This window comes from Silene latifolia, unplaced genomic scaffold (assembly GCF_048544455.1).
Source record: "Silene latifolia isolate original U9 population unplaced genomic scaffold, ASM4854445v1 scaffold_57, whole genome shotgun sequence".
Taxonomy (NCBI): Eukaryota; Viridiplantae; Streptophyta; class Magnoliopsida; order Caryophyllales; family Caryophyllaceae; genus Silene; species Silene latifolia.
The window spans coordinates 1,668,166-1,676,308 of record NW_027413480.1 but is presented as its reverse complement, the minus strand read 5'-3'; the positions used below and the strand labels follow the sequence as shown (position 1 = coordinate 1,676,308).

General features: G+C 39.9%; 1 non-coding gene across 1 annotated transcript; it reads right to left on the bottom strand.

The window, feature by feature from the left end:
- Positions 1 to 1,205: 1,205 nt before the first annotated feature.
- LOC141639875 (small nucleolar RNA R71) lies at positions 1,206 to 1,312 on the bottom strand. The gene has a single exon (XR_012542736.1). It is a non-coding gene; the product is annotated as a small nucleolar RNA R71 (small nucleolar RNA).
- Positions 1,313 to 8,143: the final 6,831 nt, after the last annotated feature.

The window sequence follows — 8,143 nt, the reverse complement described above, 5'->3', positions numbered from 1 at the left end:
TATCTACTCAACTTGACTTGTAAGATATAAACCAACTCGAGTCTTGTTAGACCATGCATAGAAGTTGATTAGGAGGAAAGTAAGTCGACTTTTAGGTGTTGTACAATCTAATCGATTCGGCTTCGGGACCCAACTCTTCCTAAGAACCGTAAGACATAAACCAACTCGGTTCCTCCACAACATCAATTGCTTGCAACTTTGTAAACATGTTTGTATGATTAACACCATGAATCCCCTATGACCCCATGATATCCTAGCACTTTTAATCATTTGTTTACATCCTTTATTTCATTGTTTGTTTTACCTTATTGCTTTTATTAGTCTAGAACACAACTACAAACCCAAAATAAATTGTGACACTAGCATAAATTGAGATAGATAGACTTAGAACCCAAAGCACACCGTCCCATGGATCGACCTCGACTTACCGCTAACTAGTTGTTTGTTGAGTATTATAAATCTGTTTGATTGGATGAGTGACGACATCAACCGGATAAAAATGGCGCCGTTACCGGGGACGGTGTTTGCTTGATTTAGATTTCTTACATTGTTATTAGTTGTGTCTTTCTTTGCCTTGGGGAAGTAAAACTCCTCAAGGTTTGTTCTAATTGTTTTTAAGTTGTTTGATATTTTGCATGTCTAGAAGATCACAAAGTGACTTATTTCCTTTTGATCGTGAAATTGAAAGAACCTTAACAAACAATAGGAGAGTTGCTAGGAGGAATTTGAGAGGTATTAGTGAGGTTATTCAACCAACTATTGAGTTCATCAACCCTTTTGCAAGAGAAGGAGAGGAGAACCCATTACACAATACCACCCAAAATCAACCTACAATGCCTAAATTCTCGTCACATTCCGTACCCACCGAGGAGAACCTACCCAATGGTACTCCCACACCACAACATCTAACCGGAAATTTTATTGCCAAATCCGCCTTTATCCAATTAGTCGAAAGGAGCCAATTTGGGGGGATGCCTAGTGAAGACCCTCATTCTCATATGGAAACCTTTTGTGACTATTGTGATGCGATTTCTCAAACCGGTGTAACTCAAGACCAAATTCGATGGGTCTTATTTCCTTTTTCGCTAATCGGCACCGCAAAACAATGGTTGAAGGGCCTTGATAAGGCCACTCTCGGAATAGATTCTTGGAAGAAGTTGGCTCTAGCTTTCTATAAAGAGTTCTACCCACCGGAAAAGACTAACATGCTAAGAGCCCAAATTACGGGTTTTAAGCAAAGGGATGAAGAATCTTTGTATGAAGCTTGGGAGCGGTTCAAGGGAATTTGTCGCTCATGTCCTCACCAAGGACTTAGCGAATGGTTCTTGGTACAACAATTTTGGAATGGTTTATATGAAGATTCAAGGAACATTCTCAACATGGGATCAAATGGAATGTTCACCGAAGTTGATGACAATCAAACATGGAACAAAATTGAGGAAATGGCGGTCCATAACTCACAATATAGTAGACCTCGCAAGGCTACTAGAGGAGGAAAGCATGAAGTGGACTCCGTTACTCAATTGGGTGCTCAACTTAGTGCTCACATCGACACAATCAATTTGAAGTTTGAAAAAGCTATGGCTAGACTTGAAGAAGTCTCAAAATCACCAAAGCATCATGTTAATGCCATGACGGCATCTTCATCAATCCCAAGTGGGATATGTGAGAATTGTGGAACTTTGGGACATGACCAAAGTGAATGTAGGGGAACAAATGAACAAGTGAATGCTTTTCAAGCATACAAGAGTGGTACCCCTTATTCCAACTATTACAATAAGAACACCAAATTCCATCCAAATCTCTCATACAAAAGCCAAAATGTTCAAAACCCTCAAACAACATACACTCCACCACCCATGAGAAACCAAAATCAAAGACCCTTTTACAATCAAAACCAAGGTTACCAAAATCAAAATCCATACAATCACCAAAATGACCAAGGTTTTGATGTCCAAAAAGCGGTCCTCCAAATGCAAAAGAATCAACAAGAATTTTTCACTCAAATGCAAAAAGATAGCCAAGCAAAGGAAACCACCATCAACAACATCCTAGCTTACACCAAGATGTTGGAAACCCAATTGACTCAACTAGCATCAAAGGCAAAAGAGGCAATTACCACCTCAAAGTAATCCCCCAAGACATGAAACGGTTAGTGCCATTCACTTGAGAAGTGGTACAAGGTATGAAGCACCGAAGAAGCAAGTTGAGGATGAAGTTGTGGAAGCTAGTGATACGGAAGAAATTGTGCAAAACTCCAAAGATGGAGAATCATCAAAAGAAGAAAGTTCAAAGAAAAATGAAGACAAGGTCAAGGAGAAGGAGCCCATTGTGATTAGACTTCCTTTTCCAAGTCATCAAGCCAAGCCCAAATTTGATGACCAACTTGGAAAGTTTATGGAAATTTTGAATAATTTGGAAGTCTCGATTCCTTTCACGGAATTAATCAATCACGTACCGGCCTATGCGAAATACATGAAAGATATCCTCATAAAGAAGAAGTCGATCCGGAAACTTGAGACTATCGCCTTCACTAAGGTGAGTAGTGCAATACTTCAAGGGAGTTCACCTCCAAAACTAAAGGATCCGGGAATCTTCTCAATACCGTGTACCATTGGCGACACAACGATCAACAAAGCCTTATGTGATCTAGGGGCTAGTGTGAGTGTCATGCCGTACTCGGTGAGTAAAAGGTTGGGGATGGGAGAGCTTAAATGCACCAACATCACACTCCAAATGGCCGATAGATCGACGAAGACACCATTAGGGATATGGGAAGATGTCCCTGTGCGAATTGGGAAGTTTTTCATCCCGGTGGACTTTGTCATTGTTGATATGGAGGAAGATTCCAACATTCCAATCATTCAAGGAAGACCTTTCCTACACACCGCGGGTGCGGTAATTGATGTGAAACATGGTGAGCTCACTCTAGAAGTGGGAGATGAAAGCATAACCTTTAATCTTGACAAGACTATGAGAGCTCCTCGTTTGCATGAACCATGTTTCATGATTGATCATTATAGCCGAAAGGATGAGAAGAAGAAGTCAGAACTCCAATGGAAGAAGAAAATTGAAGATGCTCCATTCAAAGAGCAAGTGAATTGTGACAAGGAGAGCTTGCAAAGCTCATCAAAATCAATCAAAGAAGAAGAGGATGGCCTCATTGGCCAAGAGAAGAAATTGGGAGAGTTGTCTCCATCAAATAAAGAGATTTTCAATGATCAACTTAATGAAGTTTGTGGTCTTTGGGACGACGAATTTGAAGGGATTTTTAATCCCTACATTGGTAATGCCATCGATCAAGATCAACAACAAAGGCAAAGGTCTATTGAAGAGATTTATAAGATAATGAACAAGCTTTTGATTATTTCTTCAAGGTGTTGAGCAACATCAACAACACCTTGAACATGCCCCCTTGACATCTCATCAAGAATGAGAGTTTGGTGGAGTCCTCCCTAAACCACCATTTGTAAATATTTCTAACTCCCTAACTCGCATTTAAATTCTTGTATTGCATTTTTGTCATCTTTGGATTTTTTATTTACTTTGATCAAGATAATTGTCATGTTTGAGAGAAGTAAGGGAGGGACTAATAATTTCAATTGATGTGTAGTGCTTTAGCTTAGTGTGGAGATGGGAATTGCCTAGGCTAATCATGCCTTAGTAACGCCCCCACAATGAAGAACACAAGATATGAAGAAGAATGGAAGAATGATAAGGGAAATGCATTGTACACGGATGGAACTGAATCCGGGTACAAAGGGGTCGAATCCGAGCGGATTCAGGAGAATCCGCCCGTCTTCAGACAATCCGAGCGTACTGGGTAGAAGACGCCCGTCCCTATGAGCTGAAATTTTGAAATATTTTTGACTGTGAGAGAATCCGGGCGTCCTGAACAGCAATCCGCCCGTCTCTGAAAATCCGTCAGTCTTGGAAAGAAGACGCCCGTCTTCTAAGCTGAGGAAAACAAGAAAAATTCCTGGACTAAAATCCGTCCGTCTTCTGAAGAATCCGCCCGTCCCGTATCATCAAATCCGAGCGTCTTCTCTTAAAGACGCCCGTCTTTAGGCGAGTTTTTCCCAACCCAGAAAGTGCAGAATCCGCCCGTCTTGAGCAGAAACCGCACGGATTGCCCCTGCAGTTCGAATTTTTCGGTCTTTATAAAACCCCTCCCACCTTCATTCATTCATTTATTCATTCATAACACTACTTCAAAATATCAAAACCCTCATCCTCTCCATCACAAAAACAAAATCCCTCAACTACATTCACCAAAATCAAATCAAACCATCCTTTCAACAACAAATTAATCACTCCTTTTTCAATAAAAATCAAAACCAAGCACAAAATCTTCAACCTTTGAGTCGATTTTTGAATTCATAAAGGCAAAGCCTTTCACCTTTAAATCGATTTGGGTACACTACAAATTGAAGATTTTTCATTCTTTTCTTGGTTAATTCATCAATGGCAAGGATTAAGGGAGCAACAAAGGCACCAAAGACACTTTCACAAAGGCAAAAGGCTCTTCAAGCAAAGAAAGCATTGGCTATGGTGGTAGCAACCCCAAACTTGGAAGTGCAACAACAACAACGACCTTCTATGGGAGCAACAACATCTTCTACTCCGGAAATCAATCAACTTTTGCATTATCCGGAGGTAACTTTTATTTTCAAAACCCATAGAGATACTTTTGCCAAGTTTACTAGAAAATCATTTCAATCCATCAAGTTTATTTGTGAAGACACCATGGATAAGTTGGGTGTCCTTGAGCAAACTAGAGCCTTTTTCAAAGCAATGGGGTTGAAGAAATTGTTTGAATCAAAAGAATTGACATACCCCTCCCTTAGCTTGGAGTTTTTGAGTTCTTTGAAAGTCACCAAAGTTGAGACTAGGGAGAATCTTGAGTTTCGTCTAGCTAATGTTAGTAGATGCATTTCCTTTAGGGAATTGGGTGAAATTTTGGGTCTTAGTGATGAACCGAGTTATTTTAAGAATTATGGAAAGTATGACTCCGACCCTCTTTGGGAGGCAATTTCCGGAAGGAAATTTGAGGATTTTTATGCGAGTCGTGCTCTTTTAGTCCACCATCCGGGCATAAGAGTATGGCACAAGGTCATAGGAAACACCATTATTGCAAGGAAAGATACCAACCATTTCACCAAACTTGATTTTATTCTCCTTGAATCGGCTTTGAACATTGGAAGAGTACACACCAAGCCTTTCAACTCTTTAAGGCATTTGGTAGATAGATGGCTCAACATTGATTGTGGGAAGAAAGGCACTACCGTTATTGTCAATGGCGGCCTAGTCACTATCCTAGCCAAATACTTTTATCCTAACTTCAACAAGGATAACAAGTATGAAGCAAAGGAGGGTGGTCATCTTGTTGATTTGCATACTATGATACACAAGTACAAGTGGGTTGCCCATAACCCTATTGACACCAAGTATGGATGGCTCACTAGTGAAGCTAGATCATTCACTTTGCCTTCAAAGATTTGTCGTCTAAGCGTCCACCGGACCAATTATCTACTTCCCGTTTCTAAAGAGGCCGAGTATATTATCCAACAACAAAAGGGTGAACTTGAAATGCCCTCCTCTTCCATTGTCACACCACCTTACCCTTTTGAGTACCAAGAGTTCAAGCCGGAAGGTGTTGAAGCAAGAAATGATTATTTAACTCTTCTCATGCAAGCAATGCACAAGCAAGCCTTTGAGGATCGGAAAAATGCTTACTTGGCTCAATATCCACCCCTCCTACACTTAGCTAGGCAAGGACTACTTGATCCATCATGTCCTTTGCCTAGTCGGGCGGATAGAGAAGTCTTTTTTCCGGGTGCATCTAGGGTCGTTTCGGGTGACAATGAGGTTGTTGGTAATGAAGAAGTTGATGATAACATTGATGAGGAAGCAAGTGAAGAAGGAGAAAAGGATGGTGAGCAAGATGATGAGCAAGGTGAAGAGGAAAGTGAAGAAGCAAATGAAGAGGGAAGTGGCAATGAGACCACTTCTAATGAGGAGAATGATGATAGCGATGATATGATGGAAGATTAGCAAGCCTTGGAGACTCCTACCCTCTCATGGTTTGTCTATTTCTCTCTTTGTTTTAATTATTTTCTTGATCATTTTGGAATAGTCCTAGCACCATAGAGGACTCACACCTCGGTACCATTGAGGTGTTCTCATTTTATTGTTCCCATTTTCAAAATCCAAAATGACAAATTAGTCTCATGCATTGCATAGTGTGTACATGAACTACACCCATCCTTGGACATTAGCAATAGTGTCTCACTCGGTTTGGGGAAGTTAATGCATACACAACGGGAGGTAATCTAAATTATCCTCTCCGTCATAACAAAAACCATGCATCATGTAGTGTAGCTTAGTGTAGATTGCATTTAGTATAGAAATCATGCATCATCTTTGCATAATTTCCATCATTTTGGCCATTGAGGACAATGCCCATATTAGTGTGGGGATGAGAATTCTAACATTTAACTCTTATTCAAAAAAATCCAAAAAAATTGAAATTTTTTGAAAATCATAAAAATTTGAAAATTGAAAACCCAAAAACATGTTTATTCCCTTTTATAGTCTTGTGTATATATTGTTTTGCATATATTGTGTTTGTTCTATCCTTGTTCACATTGATTGACTACGCCACATCCGAGACATGAGGATATTGAAGACCGCATGATATGATCTTTCCAATCTCCTTTTTCCTCTTTATGTTAATGACTATGTGGCTTTATTTTGTTTGATGCGGTATAACAATGTGAACTTAGGACTTGCATTTAGTTTATATGTCATATTAGTTGATAGAATCACTTGCATTAGGATGTTTATATTAGTTGCATCATAGCATGTAGTTGCATTTAGATAAAAGTTTTGAGAAATGCCTAATTAGGAACTTTGACAAGAGCAACTAAGCCATTACAAATACTTGTTCAACTTAAGACTTTGCCTACTAGAATGGTTGTAAAACACCTTAGATAGTGTCATACTAGTGTCTTTTGACCCATGACCCAAAGCCTAGTCAAGGGTTTGCATGTGAGTCACCTAACCAACCCCGTGATACGATGTGGACTTGGTTAACTTGTCTAGGTGACCTTGATTGACCTTGTGGTAAGGCAACCCAAAAATACTTTCTATCAATAAGTTTGAAGTGCTCATTTCGAGAATTTTTTCATGTGGAAGTAATTTAATGCCAAGGAAACCTCAAATGTTATGAATTGTTGAATGTTGAGAAATTTAAATTGTTTTGATGGAGGCGTACCACTTCGATGTGCTTTGGAGAGGGATCCATTGAATTGGGCCCCCACACGGTTGTGAATTCGACCGCCCAGAGACAGAGTGACTATCACCCCGAAAAGCTATTGTCTAGAGGTTAACCGGTTGCCTAATAAGCAATTGGCGAAAGCAAAGGACACTAGCCCGGAAGGGACAAACCCCATCTTAAATTTTTGAAATGTGAAAGTTGAATGAGGTCAATTTTTGAATACTAGTCATATCCACCCGTTGTGTATAAAGATTTGAGCATTTCATTCCCAAAAAGCCTTTTTGTCAAGCCACTTTGTCGAGCTTGGGACGATCCATGACCTTTACTTTTGTAGAGAATTAGAGACTTGTCATGTCATATGCTACTAGCATCATAGGGATCATCATTCCACCACCATCCGATCGCTCTTGACGAAAGCATTTGGAAATTGAGGACGAAAGTAGTCTAGTTTAACACCATTTGGAGGTGATTTAGTGCCATCCTCTTAGCCTTAGTAATTTGTTGAACTAGTATTTGTGAAGGATTACATGCTCTTAAATTTGTTCCTCTTTAGTGCCTCCGCCACTTGATGAGGAAGTGGCTATTCCTTTTGTAGATGCATCCATTATTTGATTATGTGTGCTTAATGTTTGGATGTGTCGCCATTTTGGCAAGACCCACCTTGCCTTGCAAGAAGGCATCCTACCTCATGGTTGTCTTGTTGTGAGTTGAAGGGGCGGAGTGAGACCCGCTAATTGTCTCATATCGGCTATGTTATTAGGTTAGTTTAAATAATGGTCCTAGTCTTTGTCACTTCTTTACTCGGGACGAGCAAAGGTTCGGTTTGGAGATATTTGATGTGACCATAATTAGCGCATATTTAGC